This window comes from Ambystoma mexicanum, chromosome 2q (genome assembly GCF_040938575.1).
Source record: "Ambystoma mexicanum isolate Mex_15411 chromosome 2q, UKY_AmexF1_1, whole genome shotgun sequence".
Classification (NCBI taxonomy): domain Eukaryota; kingdom Metazoa; phylum Chordata; class Amphibia; order Caudata; family Ambystomatidae; genus Ambystoma; species Ambystoma mexicanum.
In genome coordinates, this window is record NC_090924.1 from 215,865,059 (window position 1) to 215,885,802 (window position 20,744).

The 20,744-nt window shown below is 44.1% G+C and overlaps 1 protein-coding gene across 5 annotated transcripts in view; it reads left to right on the forward strand.

The window, feature by feature from the left end:
• CCP110 (centriolar coiled-coil protein 110) overlaps positions 1-20,744 on the forward strand; it is a 1,154,773-nt gene that overhangs the window by 25,757 nt on the left and 1,108,272 nt on the right. The gene's annotated exons all lie outside the window — the stretch shown is intronic.

A 20,744-nucleotide genomic window follows, 5' to 3' on the forward strand; every position in this document is an offset into this window, starting at 1 on the left:
TTTTGAATTTAGGAAAGGGGGTTTCGTTCATTTCGTTCGCATGGGTTCATAGTGTTGTGCTGGGTGTGGGCAAGGGTGGACCTTTGTGTGCAAGACGAAAGGTGTGCTGGGTGTACCGCAGGATCATTGTGGATGCTGATTGGAAGGAGCGTTTCATTTCTCCTACGAACGCTCGTGCTTGCAAGGTCCATCCCTCACAGCTGCACTGCGAGCAGAGCTCTTGCAGCCCATTCTGCTTCCTGGAGGGGGCGGACCCCTTCCTGAACACGTGACACAGCACGTGACTGCCAGCCTGCACAAGTTGCCGGCACAGCCGCCCTTGCGGCGTATTTTCTGCTGATTGGAAGGAGCGTTTCATTTCTCCTACGAACGCTCGTGCTTGCAAGGTCCATCCCTCACAGCTGCACTGCGAGCAGAGCTCTTGCAGCCCATTCTGCTTCCTGGAGCGGGCGGACCCCTTCCTGAACACGTGACACAGCACGTGACTGCCAGCCTGCACAAGTTGCCGGCACAGCCGCCCTTGCGGCGTTAAGCCCTGGAGACTGTAAGGGCTGGAGATACTGTTTTGCTGTTTGACTGTGATCTGTGAGTACACTGTTCTGGGCCTTCCCAAGCCAACCCAATTGAAGTTGTATTCTTACTACGAGGGTTTGGGGTGGAGAGTCGGACTCTGGCAGCTCCACAAGCCGTCGGGCGTTCCCTTCCCAGAAAATGACTATTACGCTGACACAACTCATTTACTAAAACTTTTATTTAATTGAGTGTGTAACATTGCTTTTTATTTTTAATTCGCTCTTAATGCTAGGTTACATATATACTTCATAGGGTTTTTAGACAATGTACTGGTCTTTCAGAGTTTGATTTTCGCTATTTGTGCCATACTCTAACACTTGCATTTTTAAAATTTAAAAATTGCCTAGTATTTTTTTGCTGTGTGTCTCTATGTCTAACTTCCCCTGACATCTAGGCTTATTTCCAGTGTATTTCTGGGTACCTTCTCTGACATAACTCTTATTTTCTTTCTCATTTTGCCTACTGTCAGGCTGAGGTTTTATCTGAATGACACGTAAGGGACTTAGAAGTCAGACTGCTATGGAGGTCTCACCTCCTTTGTCCCCTTCGCCCATTGTCAGTATGCCCTCCATGCCATCTACAGTTATTGTGCCAGAAACCCCCATTCCTATTGCTATGGGGAGTTCTGATGATGCTCCACTTCAGGCCCATTATAACCCTCTCCTTTTAAGGGACATAGCCCAGGCCCAAATTCATGTGAGAGAGAGGTCTGAGGTTTGCAATGCTATGGGTATCACTTTACGTAACACAGCTCATAATAACTGTATTTTCAATGGAATACATGACATTTCTATAGATACTCAGGAAGAACGTCTAGCTGCTACTCTTGCCTCCAATCTTTTGGTCGGGGTCAGTTTCTCAAAGACAAAAAGCAACATGGCATATGACAACAACCCTTTGCCTAATATCCCTCTTCCAATGATTGCCTCACTGAATCCTAGTATGCCCATACCCCCAGTCATGGTGGATGAATCAGAAGTTACTGTATCACAACTATTAGAGAAGAAGGACAGTGGGAGCGTTGTTATCTCTCACACTCAACCCTCTTTAGGATCCAAAGCATTACTCAGTGATATTAAGCACACATCTTCTTCTCACGTCAACCTTTCTACTAGTGTGGTGGGAACTCCCTTCTCCCCTAATGGGATCTCTTTGCCGTTCAAAACCCCTCTCAACAAGCCCCGTAACTCAATATCAAAAATAAAAATTAATCTAGGTACCCAGGGTAATCCAATCCAGGGGAAAAACATCACACATTTTTTTGGTAAGAAATCTGTTTCTAGCATTCTGGCTAAATCTCCTTACCCTCTTCCTCCAGTACATACCCCGGCCCACACTAACTTAATTAACGTAGCTAAGAAACTGGATATTGAAGATCTCTCAGTCCAGGATATTGACGATATCAGTATCATAGAATGTGCAGATAAGGCAATTGCTGATAGCCACTTGGACTCCCATCTTAACAAAACAAATAATGTAACACAACAAATTTGTGATGAATCATGGGCAGGTTCCCCTTCAGATCTCACTAAGTTTATTGACGAGTATACTGAAAAACAAAATTGGTTAAAAGAAAGAGGTCTTCTTCCGGACTTCAAAACTGATCCGCCCAGTGAGTCTATTCTACATCATACCCTTAAAGATGTTGATGATAGAATTAAACTCTCCCATCCAACTATCTCTGCGTTGAATATGGTTCTGAGTTCCTTTGTGAGTCTCTATGATAACATCTGGTCAGAGGTTACATCCCATTCACGTATACTTTCTGAAATATATTCTAGGCTGGAGGGCCTAGATAGATTTGAAGATTTAGTAAAAATTATAAAAGAAGAAAATCAATTTTTGAACACTCAAGGTCTTGACCCTACCTCCTTCAATCCACCTTTGGCCCCTATACACGATTTTCATCAGGGGCCTACGGGGACTACGGCAACTACTTTAGGGGTGGTCCCCAATGCGGCCCCGGGTCTTCTGGTTCTCCAACCACTAGATCTTGATTCCCGGGGCTCTTCCTCTATGACTCCCCGAGCTGCCTTTGATGGTTTGCGAGAGGCTGACGACCCTACAGATATACTTCCCAGTGTCCCGACTGTATTCTCTACGGAAAGAGGAGAGGACAAAGTACAGGAGGATCTGCCAAGGGTATCCCTCAAACCCTCTATACAAGATCGTTCATGTGCAGGTGGGACTGCAGAGTCGGCCGTCCGTTCTAAAGGTGACCATATCGCATCCTTAGGAGAAAACATGATTATCCTAACTCCAGAAATCGCAGCAATTTCCTCTGAGCCCCCAGAGGAAAATTCCTGTCCAAAAGTCCTCCCCTGTCTAGGAAAGAAAAGGAAAATGAGCCAACAAATGAAGAAAACAAAAAATCAGAAGAATGTCAAAAAGATTACTTCGTATACTAATCAATTTTTCAAAAACCTCTTTATGGCAAACTCTTTAGTCCCTTCAACCACTGTTGCAGTTCCACAGGGGACTGATAACTCTGTTGAACCAATCCCCTCTTCCATTCATGTGACCACTCCAGATACCACCAATGCTCCACCTATTTTACCACCTGCATCTGTTTTAACGGATGCGGTGGGTATGTTGATTAATACCTCTGCTTCTATAGATGCGGGGCCAAGGACTGTTGGTACTGGTGAAATTGCAGTTTCTAGCATTCGGATAACACCTCTTACCGTACCAGCATCCACTAGTACCAACCCTGTAGCACTGCCTACTGATATTGCTGCAGCGGAGGCTATGGACTCTGCCCCAGAAGCAATTCTCCCTTCTACTTCTCTGGAGTCTATTTCTGGAAAAAGCCTGAATCATCCGGACACTTCTCTAACTACGCCGACTGTTAATATGGTTAACATTGATATGGTTAAACATTTATTTCAGTCACTACTTGTTCCCAAGATCAGCAAGGTGACAGTGTCTAATTCCAACGTAAGCTTGTCACAGGACGAGGTTCCTACTACTCGGCTCTCTCCTTCTGACCCGGCATTCTTGTCTGCTCCTGAGGAGCCCCCTGTTAATATGGACTGCATTAAGAGGGATGGAGATATGACAGATCGATCAGACAATGTCTTATCGACTCTCCCCCCTTTTAACCTTGCTTCTCTTAGCATCTCAAATATGCGCATGTCTGCGGCTCGAGAAGCGGTCCCCTCTGGGTTTGACTTTGCCCATAATAAGAACGTTTCCAAATCTTGGGAAAGATTTCCACTGGGGCCAAATGTCAACCATAATAGGACTATACTAAGAGGGGCAAGGGGCTGTGATCTGGCGGCTGACCCCCTTGGCCACTTTACCAAAAAAATTACTGAGTCCTTACCTGTCTCTGCTACAACAAAAGTTCTTGGTGATGTTATACAGCTTTCCAGTCTTTGGGGCGAAGACATGCCAATCTGTTTAAATCGTGGTAACATACTTAAAATCTTTCACCAACTTCCTTCGCTTTCGCTTATCTCTAGCTATGACATAGACTGCATTTTATTCCCTTTCCATGATCGGGTAGATGTTAGTAATATTATTCTTAGATCGAAGGTAGTTTTAAACTTGATCATGGGGCATATGGAAGGGTTGAAGCAACTAGGATTTGAAGCAAAAATAGTGGACTCTTCTCAATTTGCCAAAAATAAAGGAGAGGGGGCTGAATATAGAGGTAATCTTACAATGGTCTACCATCCAGAAAGAACTCCCCCACCCCAACGGAGGCATTTTTTGCCCAAATCTAATGGAGACTCCGCGAGCTGGGCACATGTCACCGCAGGCTTATGGAAATGATTTAATTCCCGCTAAATCAGAATCCTCTTCGAAGGCCCGCCCTCTAAATAGCTTCAGTTTCTTTTCTTGGAACTCTAGAGGTAATTCCCATTTGTTCACGAACCTAGAAACGGTTGCCGTGATTAAGGCTTCGCATTGTTTTTTTCTCCAAGAAACTTGGCTACTTTCAACTCCAGTTCTTGATGGATTCGATATTTTCTCTCAATGTGCCAAACCTAGCCTGGGAGGCCGCGCATCGGGGGGACTCATTATAGGGGTAAGAACCTCCTTCGGCTCTGTTGCTAAGGAGCTTTCGGATACACCTTTTGGCTTTATGGCCTTAGAGGTGTTTTTTCCGGATTCTAATTGTTACTTTCTCTTGGTCAATGTTTACTGGCATATGGGAATCTCTCCTCTCGAATTGTTTCTGGAGAAGTTAACTGATACAATCCTTGCCTGGAGATATCTGCACCCCATGGGCAAACTCATTTTGGCGGGCGATCTAAATTCAGACTGCACTCTTTGTCTGGAATCCAATTATGATGACCTGGGCTTGGTTATGGAAGACGATCCACGTATAGGACTAAAACTTACATGGGGCCGATCTTGGAATCTGGCTTTGGATTCAATTGGCCTAACTTGTCTTAACAGCCATTATGATGCTACTAATCCTTCCTGCCCAACCTGGCGTAGATCGTCCTCATCTTCCACCTTAGACTACGTCTTTGTCGACCATTCCCTGATTCCATTTTCTTCTAATGTCGAGGTGTCCTTCAACTCATGGAGCGACCATGGTATTCTCCGGGTTCAATTTCTATGCCCCTTTTTCACCAAGCTTCTGCCGGAGGGTGGACCCACTCAGCTTTATACTGTTAGTCAAGGGACAGGGATAAGGTGGTCTCCTTTTAACATCAGTGTTCTTAATAACAAACTGATCTCTTCCCTTAACCATACCTCGCTCTGCTGGAAAATAGCAGTCTTTAACACCTCTTCTTTTGATAGTTTTCTCAATGTCTTACAGAGTAGTATTTATGGCCAGCTAAGGAAAGGAGTCTTCAAAAAATTTCACAACCATAGTTTCGACCAACAATTGGCCAATGTTAAGGCCCTTACTAAGAAACTTATTCTGGATGTTCAAGCCCTAGATATGGATTGGGCAGATAAAACAACAAAAATTAAAACCATTCGTCAAAAATACAAAAACTACTGTAAGCATAGAAAAATTACTATGATTCAAAATGACGCACAGTATATGCTTGCAGTACTAATAAAACGAGATGTGAGGGCTTTTTGGGCTTCGGTTTCCAGCCTTGATAACACATTGATGGCTGATCAGCTTAATGCAATCCCAGAGGCCAAATGGTTTGACTATTACTCTAAACTTTTTGATATTGGGGAGGAAGACTTGGCTTCGGATGCATTGATGATTTACCCATCGAACGACGCATGGAAACCAGTTTTTGATCTGGAGACAGTGTTCTGTCTTATTTCTAAGGCTAAGAAATCTAGGGCGCCAGGCCCAAATGGCCTTACGAACAATACATTCAAAGCCGAGCCCGAGATTTGGGCCAATCTACTCTTCCTGCTTTTTCAGGACGTAGTAAATTCCGGGAAGGTCCCTATGAGTTGGCATACGGCCCATATTGTCCCAATCTTTAAGAGAGGCTTACGCTCTGAGGTAAAGAATTATAGACCGATCTCTCTTATAGACGCGGACTGTAAGCTTTTTGCTTCTCTGCTCCTCTCCCATCTTAACATATGGATTAGGGACAATCATATTCTCCCCAAATACCAAACTGGCTTCAGGGCCGGCCACTCTACCAATCTCAATGGTCTTATTATAACTGCCCTTCAGACCTCTTCTTGGGGAAAATCTGATGGTCCTTTGTATGTCGCCTCAATTGATTTATCCAATGCATTTGATCTGGTCATTAGATCCAGACTATGGGAAAAATTAACTAAATGGGGCATCCCGGCGGGCCTCCTTTCTCTCATTATGGCCCTCTATGAAAACTCGGGGGTACACATCAGGCTCGATTTGGCTGGTACTCTTTCTAGGAGGATTAGGACGCGTATCGGGGTGAGACAGGGTTGCTCGTTAGCTCCCTGTCTATTTATCCTCTATTTGGCTGATGTGGATAACTTCCTGAAAAATGCAGGCATGGTGAGTGCTAAACTTGGGGACCTGAGATTCTCATGGTTGGCATATGCCGATGACTTTCTCTTGTTCGACCAGACCAAAGTGGGCCTGCAGAGGCTCCTGTGTAAATTTGAACAGTACGCACTGCTAAATGGGCTGAAGATCAATCCTGGTAAAACACGTATCATGGAATTCTCAAAGGGGAGAACCCGAAACAACAAAGTATGGAAAATGGGGGGAACAAACATTTCTCGAGTTAACAAAATCGTCTATTTGGGCTTTTTGATCTTGGCCCAACCATCGGTGATAGAACTGAGACGATTTCTTAGACAGAAACTGCTCCCTCTCATCTCCCAATCACGTACTTTGGAGAATAAATATTGTATGTTTTCCCTCAAACCTGTGGTAGACTTTTTCAAGGGTAAGGTGACTCCAAAGTTATTGTATGGTATGGAACTCCATTACTTTACACTTCTGCCCTTCTGGGACTCTCTTGAAGGTATTTACTGGAGGAAAGTTTTAAAACTGCCCAATTCAATTCCTACTGTTGCCATTAGATATGAGTTGGGTCTGGTTTCTCTACGAGCTAGGATTCTTTGGAAGGTTCTCTCATTGTTCTCAGCCTTGCTTTCCCCTAGACCTGATACTTTATATGTTGATGTGGGCCACATGATTTTTTCCCAGACACACTCGGGCCACAACATATATCTCCATCTTTTCTCCACTCTCTGCGATAAGAACATGATGGACATATCCTCCGACAGGGATACATTACTTACAAACCCTAACAAGGTAAAGGAGTCTCTGTTCAGCCATGATTGGAGCAACACTATCGAAAAACTTCATGGTTATTCCTCACTGAGTGATCTTCAATTTGATCATAAGAAGAGAGGTGTGATGTCCTTTATTTTGATCCAATTTCCTAATAGACACTACCGCTCTCTTCTTATAAAACTCAGATGGAACCTTCTTCCCACTCGGGAAGTCCTACGTAAAAGGAAGAAGTTTTCTGATTTGGATCCCACCTGTCGTTTCTGCAAACTTTTGGGGGTCACTGAAACTTCTCGGCATCTCATTCTTGACTGCAAGGCTTTGACCTCTTTAAGGGACAAATATCTAGGCATTTTTAATGTTATGGGGCGACTGGGGGTAGACAATTGGATTTGGTCACAATGTCTCTCAATCTCGAACATCAAGGTTGGTCTGGCTGTGGCGGGCTTTATCAGAGCCCTTGACCTATATGCCCCTTTGGTCTGATTTCTGCTCCTATTCTTGGAACTATGAATTTTTTACTATATGAGCACAGTGTTTTTAATATGAGCAATGTATTTCATATTTTATACCTTGTATTTATTCTATCTGTTATTCTCTGTAACTAGTACTTTATATTGACTTGACTAATCTTAGACAATCAAATTTCAAATCTGAAACCGGTTGATTATCTATTGTCTGTCCCTTTTCTGTAAAATTTGCAAACTTTTGCAACTTATGTAAATCTGTAATTTCGTATTTCTTTAGCGGGCATTTTCTTTTTCTTCTTTTTTCAAATGCAAATGCAAAGCAATGAATGTTTATCTTTTTTTTTTTTTTTTTTTTTTTTTACTATTTTGTTTTTAATTATAAAGTTTGTTCTATTTGTAAAGGTTTTTTGTAAACCATATACAATAAATAAAAAAAAAAAAAAAAAATGGGGCATCCTGTAGCAAACGTTTCTGGTAGAGGGGCTTTGGAAGTAAAGGGAATATGTTCTGAGAGTGTTTAACAGAAAATTTGGAGTGGTGTACAGAAATTATAGTGTGCAATGCCGAAGTTCAGTATGTGATTGGTGCAGGCATTTTTGAAAATTTCATAGCTGCCAATAACGGAGTGTTGGAAAAAAGCCAGTGCAAAGGTTGTGTCTGCTTTACTGGGGCGTGGCCCTAGCTGTATGTGGGAAAGCGCACATGCCACATCATGGCCTTGTGAGTATGGAGCCTTCGCAAATGGAACTGTGGGGATTCTCTGTTAGGCAGAATCCTGTGCAGTGCCCTTAGGGACCACTACCCCTGATTAAGACCACAGGTGGCAATACAAGTTTTACCTTTGGTACAAGCCTGCACTACTAAGTTATAGTGGTAGCAGTAGCAGAGCAGCCAGGCGTATCTCAAGAGTATATGAGCAGTAGCAGAAATTACACAAGGGGACCACAATTACTTTGACTCAAGCAAACACTGACTCAAGGTTTCAGGTAAAAAATATAAGTACATTTATTTTTAAACCATCAGTTATAAACACAACACCTCTATTAAACTTTAAATAAAACCACACGTTAAATTTACTACAACTAACCAATTCACTTTGTACAGTAAGTCTCAAGGTAAGTATCCTGTGTTTGAATGAACCGGTGTTATGAACAAAACACGATACCGCGGATACGGTTGCGATCACTTTTTGACAGTTCGGTCTACTAAATAAACGCGTATCCGTGACATGAAATGCTACTGGGGCAAAAACACACTTAGCACCGGAGAAACCCAGAGGGAGTTGGAGGCAAAAATCACAGGCAATATTTAGGTTAGGCAGGCAGTATCGAGAAACACTCAGAAACTGGAGTTCAAAAGTCAAAGGGTCGGAGCCAGGTTTAGGTGACACCGGAGGCCTCTGCCGAAGATCACACGGTTAGACAGTTCACGATTCAGTGTAACCAAAAAGTACTTGGATATTGTCAATGTTCGGAAGCAAAAGTTATAAGAAGAAGGGAAGACAAGGACGACCCTTGAGGATGAAGAAAAGGTATTCACCCAGTTTCCTCGAGTAGAGCACAGTACCTTATTCCCACGATGCAGCTGGTGCCCTGGCAGTTGTTCCTGTTGGTTTCCCGCAGACCCACGATTCGTGGAGCTTCGTTGTGAAGGAGGACGTCTAAAGGGGGTCTGCACCACACAGGGATGAAGCCAGCAGCAGCGACAACGCAAGGGTGTGCTCCTTAAAAACAGGTGAGGCTCAGCAGGTGGCTATCCGGACCACTACAGCAGTGTGCAGCGATTTCGACCACGGCAGAGTTCTCTGGCTGAAGAAGATGAGCTGGTTATCCCCACCAGGCTCAAGGGAAGAAGACTCTGGACTGGATCGTCTTAGTCGTCGAAGGGAAGATGGCTCAGGACTGCAGCAGGGCTTCACCGGAACGGGGTAGTTGCAGCAGCCGTCGTTCTCTCCACTTCTCTTCGGTTCCTTGTAGTTCCAGAGGCGACTCTGACTTCTAGCCCAAGAGACCTGTCTTTTATGCGCAAAACCCCCATTCACGCAGCCTGGCTGTCAATCATGCAGCAGGGGGGTTGTCCAGCCGGGACAACCACCTCAGCCAATCATGGCAAAGTGCGAATTGGGTTTCCTAAAACACCCTGTGCAGAGGGTGACTAAACCCCTCCCTCACATTCAGCCCACCTAGAGACCGAGGCGCCTTGAGGAGGGCTTCTATGCAGAAGCCCGCCAAAAGACGTTGAACAAAGAACGCGAACCTAGTTTGCCGCGCAAAGTAAAACACAAGAAGGACTAACAAAAAGAAATGGCGAATAAACCCAACCGGAGCCAAATGAAAGACGATTTGGTCAAGCGGGTTTATGTTTGAGGCTAATATAATAGCCAAGAACAGTACCACGTTTATCTAATATAATCGCGGTAGAAAAGTTAGGGTAGATGCCACTGCCACCAGCCAAGTCTAAATGTTAAAAGAGCAAAACAATGCTCAGGGAGGTACAGACAGAAAAGGGGTACAGATTAGCCCTTTCCAGTACTCCATGTAAGATGGGATGTACTGGGTCTGTGGTAAAAATGATTATGTAAAGTAAATGGCAACTTTACCTTTCTCTGGGGGACAGTAGTCGGCCCCAGCGAAATGGAGTCAGAGGGAAGTCTAAAAGACAACCCTGGGTTACTACACTAAAGGTGCTTTGTAACCCATACAAGAACAGGGGCACTTGGAGTGGTGTGCTCCAGTGCCCAAGATCACACAATGATTAACAACACATAGGCCAAAACACATGTAAGAGTGGAAAAAAAGATGTACACTCTTACCAGATGGGGGGAAAAAAACTCCAGAAATCCAGCAAAGCTGCTGGGGGACTCACTAGGTGAGGGAAATTAGCCCTAGAAGGAGAATTCTCCCTAACATTCTCCAATCAGGTTTCGAGGGTGTGGTTCACATGAAGGGGCAGTGACATATTTACCCAAACTTCGATGCAGTGAGGTTGGCAGAGATGGACAGACGACGAGTGCTTATAGTGGGTGATACTTTTGTGCACAGGTATGCCATGGAAAGAGGCTTTGAAACTGACTTTCCGTTGGAAGGAATGCAGGCTTTTTGGGGCACAGTTTGAGTGGGATTTCAGGTGCATGGATCTCCTTTGCAAATGTGTAGCCTCTGTTGGTACTGTAGATGTGGTGGTCGTGCATTTTGGAGGACTACATTTGGGGCACATGTCATGCTCACGTTTGCTCGCTTACTTAAAGAAGTTGATGACAGCTGTGATGCAGAGGTTTCCTAATGCAAAGGTGATTTTCTCATCGATGACACCGAGAGGACAATGGGACCATACTGGTGTAATCTGTCCACAGCCAGAGGTCGGAAGATGTTGGATAAACAGAAGCAGATGCGACTTTATGTGCAGTGCTGAGATGTTCTGCATTAAGAAACAAAAAAGTTCCCCTGCACACTTTCAATGACTGGAAAACCAGACCAACAGTTAGATTATATTGTTTACAAAATTTCCAATGAACTCTAGAGAAAGGAGTAAACTTTTAGCATGAAGCAATATTTGAGGAGGTCAATTGAAGAAAATCAGATTCAGTCAAATTAAGTCACAAGAATCGAAATTCATGTATATTCTTGATGTTGAGATTGTAGCAGGCCCAACGCGTTTCGAGTGATAGTGCACTCTTCATCAGGGGCAAATCAAAGAGATTCTAAAAAAAATATGTACAGAATTCTACATTAGAAAAGTGTTTTTCATAGACAACAATTTTTCACAAATTTTACCAAACATGATGTTACAACCACTTATGTCATGTATACAAAGGCTAATAGAATGAATCAAAGAATAAAGACTACTCAGAAACCAGGGTACATTGCCACTAAAGGGTCAATATCTTCACACTGAACATTTACCATCATGTTTCTGTTTGTAGAACAGGCTTGGATCAATATCATGAGTTTACTTGGTCCACTGTGCTCAACAAACAGCTATACCAAAGAAGTATTTGAAAATAAAAAATAAAGAATAAAAAATAAGTGAATAATTCTAACCTTGTGTTTGTAATAGGGTATCTTTAAACGAAGAAAAGGGGGATCCAGAAAGGGGACCCCAAATGGTCGATGGGATAGTAGTACAAGGGTAATGTTGTCCCAATCATATCTGTAAAAAAAAAGTGTAAGGCAAAGACTAGTAAGGAAATGTAAGGAGAAGGGGCTCCGGAAACCTATTTTGTAAAAAAGTCACTTACAACTGATAGCGGTCTGTTTAGGGTAATGGAGTTTCATTTTATAGCCATGGTGTGGAGCCCAAAGACAACGGTGATCCCACGCTCTAGTTTGAGAAATCTTGGATAGTAGTGAGAGGTAAGGCATCCAATACTAGACTGGTGTCCACTGTCACTAAAAAAAGAAGGGGAATAGAAGAGGTTAAAGGTCTTTGCCAGAATGGATAGAGATGAACGGCAAGGTGAGAAATTAATTCTTAACCTGCAAGTACTCATGCTTGTCAGGAGTAATTATAGGGAGAGCTTACCTATGTAATCGCAGTACTTGCAAATGAAGACTGGAACCCCAACGGAAGGCCGACGCCATTGTCAGAGCCGTCTACGTATATATTACGTTTTAATGCGTGACGTCATCACGCGGGCGCGTGTGACGTTCCCTGTTCAGATTTTAGATATAGTCGGTAAGTGTACTGTTTAATCGGAAGTGGAAAGTGGAAAGCCGGGCAGCACAGTAGTGACCCTGCTGTTGCTCCTACCAAGGTAATGCTATTTAATTAAAAGGAGCGAGATCAAGACATTTGGGGCCCGGAGAGCTCAACACATGACGTCATCACGCAATCGCGTGCATAACGATATATGTAAACAAACACAAGCCAGCAACCTTACGATCCTAAGTGTAAGTAGGGGCATCATGAATGGAGTATAATTAAATAGGGGGTATATGCTAGTTGCTAATACACACTGCGCCCACATGTTGGCCGCTGTGTTAGATTTTATTAAAATACGAGGTGCGTTGTACCATTATTTGAGCAGCCTCAACATGGCTACCAGAACCGTGGAATGGTGATTGTATCTTAGAGTGGGAGATAGCCAAAGCTACCTATTCCAAAAAATAACTACAAACGAAGCTGAAGACAAGGTCTCGCTAAGGGAGACTGTGGAGGCCACCAGATACCGCTCAAGGCGGAGGGTGTGATTTGGGAGGATGATGGGGGGACTAAGAGTAAAGGACCGAGGTCAATGTCAATCGGGGACACTATGTGAGTAATGTACAGTGATTGGCACTGGAAAGATTAATGTATTGGCTTAAAATCAGATATGTACAACATTGAATAAAAAAAGCCCCAAAGCCTGGGGCTTAGGAACAAAGGAATTATCTAGCTGGCATGGAAACACCTCAGAGTGTGATCTAGATATAATTATTTACATAGTATTAGTATCAAAGACAAACGGCTGCACTGCCCATAAATGATTCACAATGTAGTTGTAAATACGGATGTCATTCGACTCATGGTCGAACCGACTGATATACATATTCAACTCAGTTTTTAGAAGAGCTACTCTGCCCAACGGTGTGGTGTACAATCTACCGGTGATCATGCAGTCGTTTCATCAGTTACAGCATTTAACCCAAACCGTTCTGGTTTAACTAAAGATAATCATCAGGACAGTTGAAATAAGAAGTGTGTTGTTCAGACATTTTAAATAAATGGACCCAAATAGTATTCTTCATTGAGCCCCAAGGGGACATTGCATCAAGTCTGTGAATCCAGTATAGTTCCTTTTGTGCTAATATTTTAGGTAGATCACCTCCCCTTTGTAGGGGGTGTAATACTTCCAGTATTGCAAATCTCATCTGAGAAATAGTGTGATTGTTGTCCCTAAAATGCCGGAAAACTGGTGATTTGGGGTTTTTTGTCCTGATCTGGGATTTATGCTCGGTCCATCTTTCCTTAGCTTTTCTACTGGTCTTCCCCACGTAGTACTGGCCACAGGGGAACTGATGGTGTAGACTACATTTTTAGAATCACAAGTTGCATAGCTTTTCAGCGGAATCTTCTTTCCGTTGTTGGGATGTCTAATGTAATTGCCTTTTTATAATGTTCGAACAGCGTTGGCAATTAAGGCAGGGAAAAGTGCCATTTTTTGTCTTGGTAAGTGTCCTCTGGGTCGAAATTTTTGGTCTTTCTGGTTTTATTAGCGTATCTCTAAAGTTCCTTCCTCTTATACGCTAGCATTGGAGGGGCTGGAAAGAGCCTGCTAAGATTAGGGTCTGCTTTAATCAGGTCCCAGTTTTTGGTGATGATCTTCTTAACCTGAAAACTCTATGCTGAGTATCTTAATGTGTAGATCAAGTTGGATTTGCTCTGTCGGTTGCTTATTCAGCAGCCTATCTCGAGTTAGTGATTCCGTTCTGGTAATGGCTTGTGTCACTACTTGTTCGGGAAAACCTCTTTCCAGAAATCTCGATCTCATGGTATCAAATTCTGTTTGTAATTTGTCTGTACTGGAAGTGATCCGTGTATAGACTGGACACGTCCATAGAGAATATTATTGGATCCGGAAAGTTAATATGTAAGTTCTTGATTTCCTGTAAAAAATGTGTCGTTTCCTTTAGATAGGTAGGAATTTTTTGTACCATTGGAAAGTTAATATGTAACTTTCCAATGGTACAAAAAATTCCTACCTATCTAAAGGACACGACACATTTTTTACATAAAATCAAGAACTTGCATATTAACTTTCCGGATCCAATAATATTCTCTATGGACGTGTCCAGTCTATACACTTCTATTCCCCATGACGAAGGCATAGCTGCCCTGGAATGGTTTCTTTTAAGACAGGATGAAGTTTCAATTCACAAAACTTTTGCGATTCAACTGATTAACCTAATACTTTACAACAACTATTTCAGATTCAATGGTCAATATTATTTACAGATCTCTGGAACCTCTATGGGAGATCCATGCACCTGAAACCCCACTCATAAACTGTGCCCCAAAAAGCCTGCACTCCTTCCAACTGAAAGTCAGTTTCAAAGCCTCTTTCCATGGCATACCTGTGCACAAAAGTATCACCCACTATAAGCACTCGTTGTCGGTCCATCTCTGCCAACCTCACTGCATCGAAGTTTGGGTAAATATGTCACTGCCCCTTCCTGTGAACCACACCCTCGAAACCTGATTGGAGAATGTTAGGGAGAATTCTCCTTCTAGGGCTAATTTCCCTCACCTAGTGAGTCCCCCAGCATCTTTGCTGGATTTCTGGAGTTTATTTTTTCTATCTGGTAAGAGTGTACATTGAACGTGTGCAGGGGACGTGAGTTCCCTAATTGGGAACTTTTTTGTTTCTTACTATTTCATGCGGCCTAGGTGTCAAGGCTGCTTATCTCTCCTCTGCACCTCATATCTATCTTCTAATTTCCTCTATTATATTCTTTTAAGACATTAATACACCACATTATTACCTACATTAATAGGGTGTGCCAGATCCGTCCAATCTCCTTCTTTCTATGTTCTGCATTAAGAACCAGCAAGATTTCCAGTGGTTCCAAGGAAATGACATTTTTATTTTATGTTTTTACCTCCAATGGCAATGCTGCTGTGTTTGCCACTCTGCACGAAGCGTTGCAGAGAATCCTGTAGAAATGTAAGATAGACATTTCATCTTCAGTCGAGAGAAATGTCAAGAGGAGAAGCAAACGGACAGTGAGCAAAAGAGAGCAAAAACTAAAGCAAAATATATGAATGCACGTACATAAGACAAACATGACAAATCCAAAAAAATAATATACAAGTGTTTTTAGAGACAGTACTAAAGACACAATCCCCAATCCTGCTTTGCATTCCACCCCCAAACCCCCCCTCCTATTTGTAGCACGGTAATGCCACAGATTCCGCTGTACTTTTAGGATTAGACTTGATACATCCGGCTCTTTTTAGGATGGCAGCTATGGCATTGGCACTGTGGAGGCTAAGCCATTGGGCAATGTGGTTGCTGGTTGTGGTGTGTACACAAACACTGTGACAGAAGGTCTGTTTTGTACAGATAAATGTAGGAGAAGTGGTGGCTGGACTGTTAGGGTTATAGAAAACAGTCCCCAAGTGCGGGGGTTGGCAGAAACCCAGTGCAGGGATGGAACTGTAGGGAGGGAGGTGACCTGGGGCACAGATTATAGAGTGGGTAGGAAACCAGTGCACAATCATTTTTAGCCAGCAACTGAGCAGGGGAGAGGATGGGGGGAAAAAGAAGAAGCACATGGAAAGGTTTTCAGACCCTAACATGCTTCTCCTCAAGGTCCAGGGAGACGAGAGCCTGTTCCAGAGGGACACCCCAGCAGAAGCACATTTGGCACCAGCTGGTTGCGTGCAGAAGCAACTGACCCTGAGGGAGTAGGAGGTGGATGAGGGAAGAGCTGGAGCAAGCAGATATTTAGGAGGTGAGCGTGGAAGGTATTGAGGTCCCAGGAACCAGCAGGCCTCCTGCATAATGTGCAGGGCTTTTATTTTGTTTCCAGCCACTGGGAGCTATTGCAGACATTTTAGTCCAGCAGAGATACGATCCCTGGCGTTCAGGCAAAGGACAAGTTGCGCAGTCCTCTTATGATCTAGTTGCTGAGGGTGCAGAGTGGAAGCTGGCACATTTAAAAAGAGCCTTTGGTAACAGTGCAGCGTACAAAGAACCACAGCTGTGCACACACTGACCTTTTGGAAAGTGATTTAGGTGGGTAAGATGCATTTAGTGGTGGCTTTAGTGCCTTCTTTTTACGAGTTATGTAGTAGGTGGGTTAGTGGGGAACACTTTTCGTAGCATTGTCGGGAAAGAACAGCGTTCCTGTTTCGCTAATAGAGTGTATGATATGGGTAAATGAAAACATTGCAAGCAAATACCATTAAATTGCCACTTCATGGTAGGAGAGGGGAGGAACATCAGTATGCTTTTTACACACATAGTGGACGCTTGGAGCCAGAAATCTTGCGCAGACACACTTGTAACAGAGTTTTGAGCATGCTGGTAAAAATGTTTTCATACCTTTCTTTTGTGCTGATGGGTGCTCATGTTGATGAATGTGCATGTAAAACGCCTGCAATGTTTCACTGAACTTTCCACTGGACGTGCTTTTCAATAACGGCACACTTGCAGGCTGATTTTGTAACTGTACATATGAAGTCTTATGGAGAACTGACATTGTAAGATGCGTGTGTGAGTACTTGGCAATACCTAATAAGGGTGTGGTGGGAAGAGCATAGTGGAAAGGGAAGAAGGACCGTTCGTGATTTACTGGGGCGCGGCCCTCAAGCTACTTTGCGAAGCACACGTGCTACATTCTGCGCTTTTGACCATGCTGGCCAATGGAAATGCGACTGTTGAAATTGTCCAGTCAAGTGGTTCGAGCGTGCGTCACATGAAAGGGCGGCCATATTTTGTTTCAATACTCTGTGTAGTGAGGCTGGCAGAGCTGGTGAGACGCACAGTTTTCATAGCGGGTGATCGCTTTGTGCTAGATCTGCTCCAGTATGCTGTGGAAAGAGGCCTTAATGGCAATTTGAATTTGGAGAAAGTGGAGGCTTTGTGATGCAGTGTTGCTGTCTGTACTGGTGGCCATTTGCTTGCAGAATGTCGATGAGTGGCCACTTTAGGTACTGTACACATTGTGATAGTGCACTGTGGAGCATTGCTTTTGGGTTCCATAGCTTGTTCATGTGTGTACCGTCAACTCAAAAAGATGATGAAAGAAGTGCAGTGCATTTTTGCCGCTGCAACGGTGCTTTTCTCATGTATACCACCAAGTCCAGTATATAACTATTCCAATGATTGTTGTCGGCAGCCAGAGGTGCGAAGACATCTTATCAACAGAAGCATGTGTAACTTCTTGCGTGCTGCTGGGATGTACTCCTGTCAGAATGACAACATTGGTTATCGATATGTGCACCTTCTCAATGGAAATGGCATTTCATTGTCACCCAGAGGCAATGACATTTGGTTTTCGAATCTACAGGCTGCACTGAAGACCCTATTGTAAGAATGTGAGGCACAGTGCAACAAATAAAAAACAATGCTAAAAACCAGAAAAAATTGTTGCTACTGCTTTTTTGAGAGCCACCACTACCAAGAATCTCCCCTACCCAGGTTGAAATTTATTACTCTATTCCTGTGCAAGCTCACCTGGAAAAGTCAACGGACATCGCAACAATTGCAGGGTTGCACGTGCGCCCCTTTTGCACATGGCCACCATATATTTGGGATTGTGGAGGACACAGGATTATACAATAAGGTTTCTGGGTGTGGAGTGCATACATAGGCTGAGGTACACCGTATATTTGTCGAACTAAATGCAGAGGGTGCGCTTATGGCTGTGTGTTGTACGAGCCACAGCGTATGCATGCTTTGTGGGTAAGTTGCACATATATTATTTGACAGTGAATGGAAAACAGAGTCTGGTGGGAGTTATGTCAGGAGTATATCATGTGCATTTGTACACGTATAGAGCACCTGCAATGAAGTGAATGCTTTTGGTTTGTCTGTGAGAGACTTTGGTGACGCTTGATCACAACGACATTATTGTCATCAATGACATTTGTGATGTCATCTTTTGATGGCATGGGTGTTAGTCTTAGCAGAGCATAGTGCTGGCGCTAGTTATGGTTGCTTAGCTTACCATACCTGGCAAATTTCTGGGGTTATTCGGTTTTACCGGATCCATAACGTCCCTGTAAAAAACATTTTTCCAGTGAATTTAATAGGTTTTTGCTAGTGCAACTTAACCATAACTTCCCTTTTAACGTTTTTTGTTAGTATATAAGACTGTCAAGCCGTCAAAGAATACAGTGGCACACAAGCAATAAAACTAGAAAAATACAAATCTTGGAGTCCATCTCAGCTACAAAAGGGTCTCTTTTTATTAAATAAGCTTGGTGTACAGAGGTGGGCATTGAAAGAAATCGCGTTTCACCCTGAACGGGCTTCGTGGGTTAGTGAGATATATAGATTTACATTTCTTTTTTGTGTTTTTTTTTTTTGTTGTTTACAGCTACAGTGATGAAAACAAGATAGGCACACAAGACTCCATCCATGCCATAACCAGGATGACCTAGCTTCAAAGTGAGGAAGGGGCCAGCCCACTCAGGCCATGTTGCCTAATAAATTAGCACAAGTTACAAGACCACTAAGAGCAACTTGGCCTGAGGGGGCCAATGCCTTAGTTGCTTTGAAGCTAAGCAGGGTCGGTCTCGGTTACTGCATGGATGGGAGACAGTCCACTGTTCCAGATGCTGTGTTTTTTCTTGGGTCAAGCTGCTATGAAGCCCACATGAAAAGAGCAGCTGTCTCTGGATAAGGAGCTGGTAATACATGGAGAAATGCAAATCCAGCTTGCACGTGCGAGGCAAACTAGAATAACCTTTATTGGTTATTCTAGTTTAAATGTATATACATTTTCTCCAGCATTGGATCTTTCATGGATTCACATGCTGTGAATATTTCCCCGTCGTCAGGCTGGGAAACCTCGGTAACATTAACTATCCTATGGAAAACCTTGACACTTCAGTGTCCCATCAACGTTCTTTTTGGGTGCTTTAGGCCCCACCAATAGGACGTCTGGTATAAATAGCCTTGCCCACGCGGCTTCCCTTCAGATTTTAACCATCTCCTAACTGTTGGGATCACCTCGTGTTTCTTTGTGTTTTTGCACGTGCGTTTGGTTCGTGGGCTAGAATGTCATCTGTAGCCCAGAAGAAGTCTCTTTTTCGGCCTTGTGCTACCTGCGGCATGAAGAAGGTTAACTCGCAATCTCTGCTGTCGGTGCAAGTGCTGTCTATGGTTCAATCTTTGTTGGGGCAACTGGATGTAAGATTGCCTCCTCCTCCTCCGAGTCCGCCGGTGCCGGTGGTCGAGGGGTTGCCTGGTGAGGTGCCTAGGAAGACCCTGAGAGTGTTCCGCGGGACACCCTATCTACTGTGTCGTTGTCTCAGAGGGATGACGCGAGGGACACTGAGGTGGAACAGCCCCGTAGTCCGGCTGCACCATTGCCTCCGGATGATATTGGGGCGTTCCGCGCCATGATGTCGAAAGCATGTCAGGAGTTTGGGCTGGCGCTTGAAGAGGACCTTAAGGACTACTTCCTCTTTGACCATATGGGCAAGCAGAGGAAGGCTGTCTTCTTGGTGCCGATTCTCGACCGCGTGTGGCAGGAGGGCCTCTGCACGATGCGCCACCCGTTTTCAGACCCGACTGTGAAAGGTCGCCTTGAAAAGAAATTCAAGGCTCCGGAGTTTACCCCTAGATGCCTGGTGTCGCAGCCCATGCCTGAGTCAGTGGTGTCGGCAGCTGCCAGCCGGAAGGCCAGGAGCCAACTTAATGTGTTATGCCTCTGAGGCAAGGAAGCATGACGCTTTGGTAAAGATGTTCTTAACGGTAGGGGCTACAACTGTGAAGGCTGCAAATTCCTTGGCGATTATGGCTAGATATGATCTTGAAATGTGGCATCGGCTGGCCCCGATTCTTGAATATCTGTCGGAGCAAAACCGAAAGGAAGGAATGCTGTTGGTGCGAGAGGGGGAAGGAGGCCTCCAACCACAGCATCAATATTGCTGTAGACCTGGCGGTGTCTTTTAAACAGATTAATAATGGAGTGGTACACCGACGGCAGGCCTGGTTGAAGTGCACTGACTTTCGCCCGGAGGTTCAATATAAGGTCCTCGACGTGCCCTGTGAGGGCGAACACTTGTTCGGTGAGAAAATTGATGAGGCCCTGAAAGTGATGAAAGAGGATACGGAAACCGCTAAATCCTTGCAGAGTGTTCGCTCTTTTTGCTCCTTTCGAGCTTTCCGTGGCTCCTCTGGGAATGCTCGGTTTGCTGCCGCCAGAGATCGAGGGTACGGGTGCTCCAGCTACTCATGTCAAGGGTATCAGCGATCTGTCCAGTCGGCACAGAAGGGCCGGAACTTCCAAGCGCAGCAAAAGAAGAGTTTGCAGTCCTCAGCAGCTAAGGGGCGGCAAACTAAAGCTCAACAATGACTGCCATATGGACAATCTGCTGGG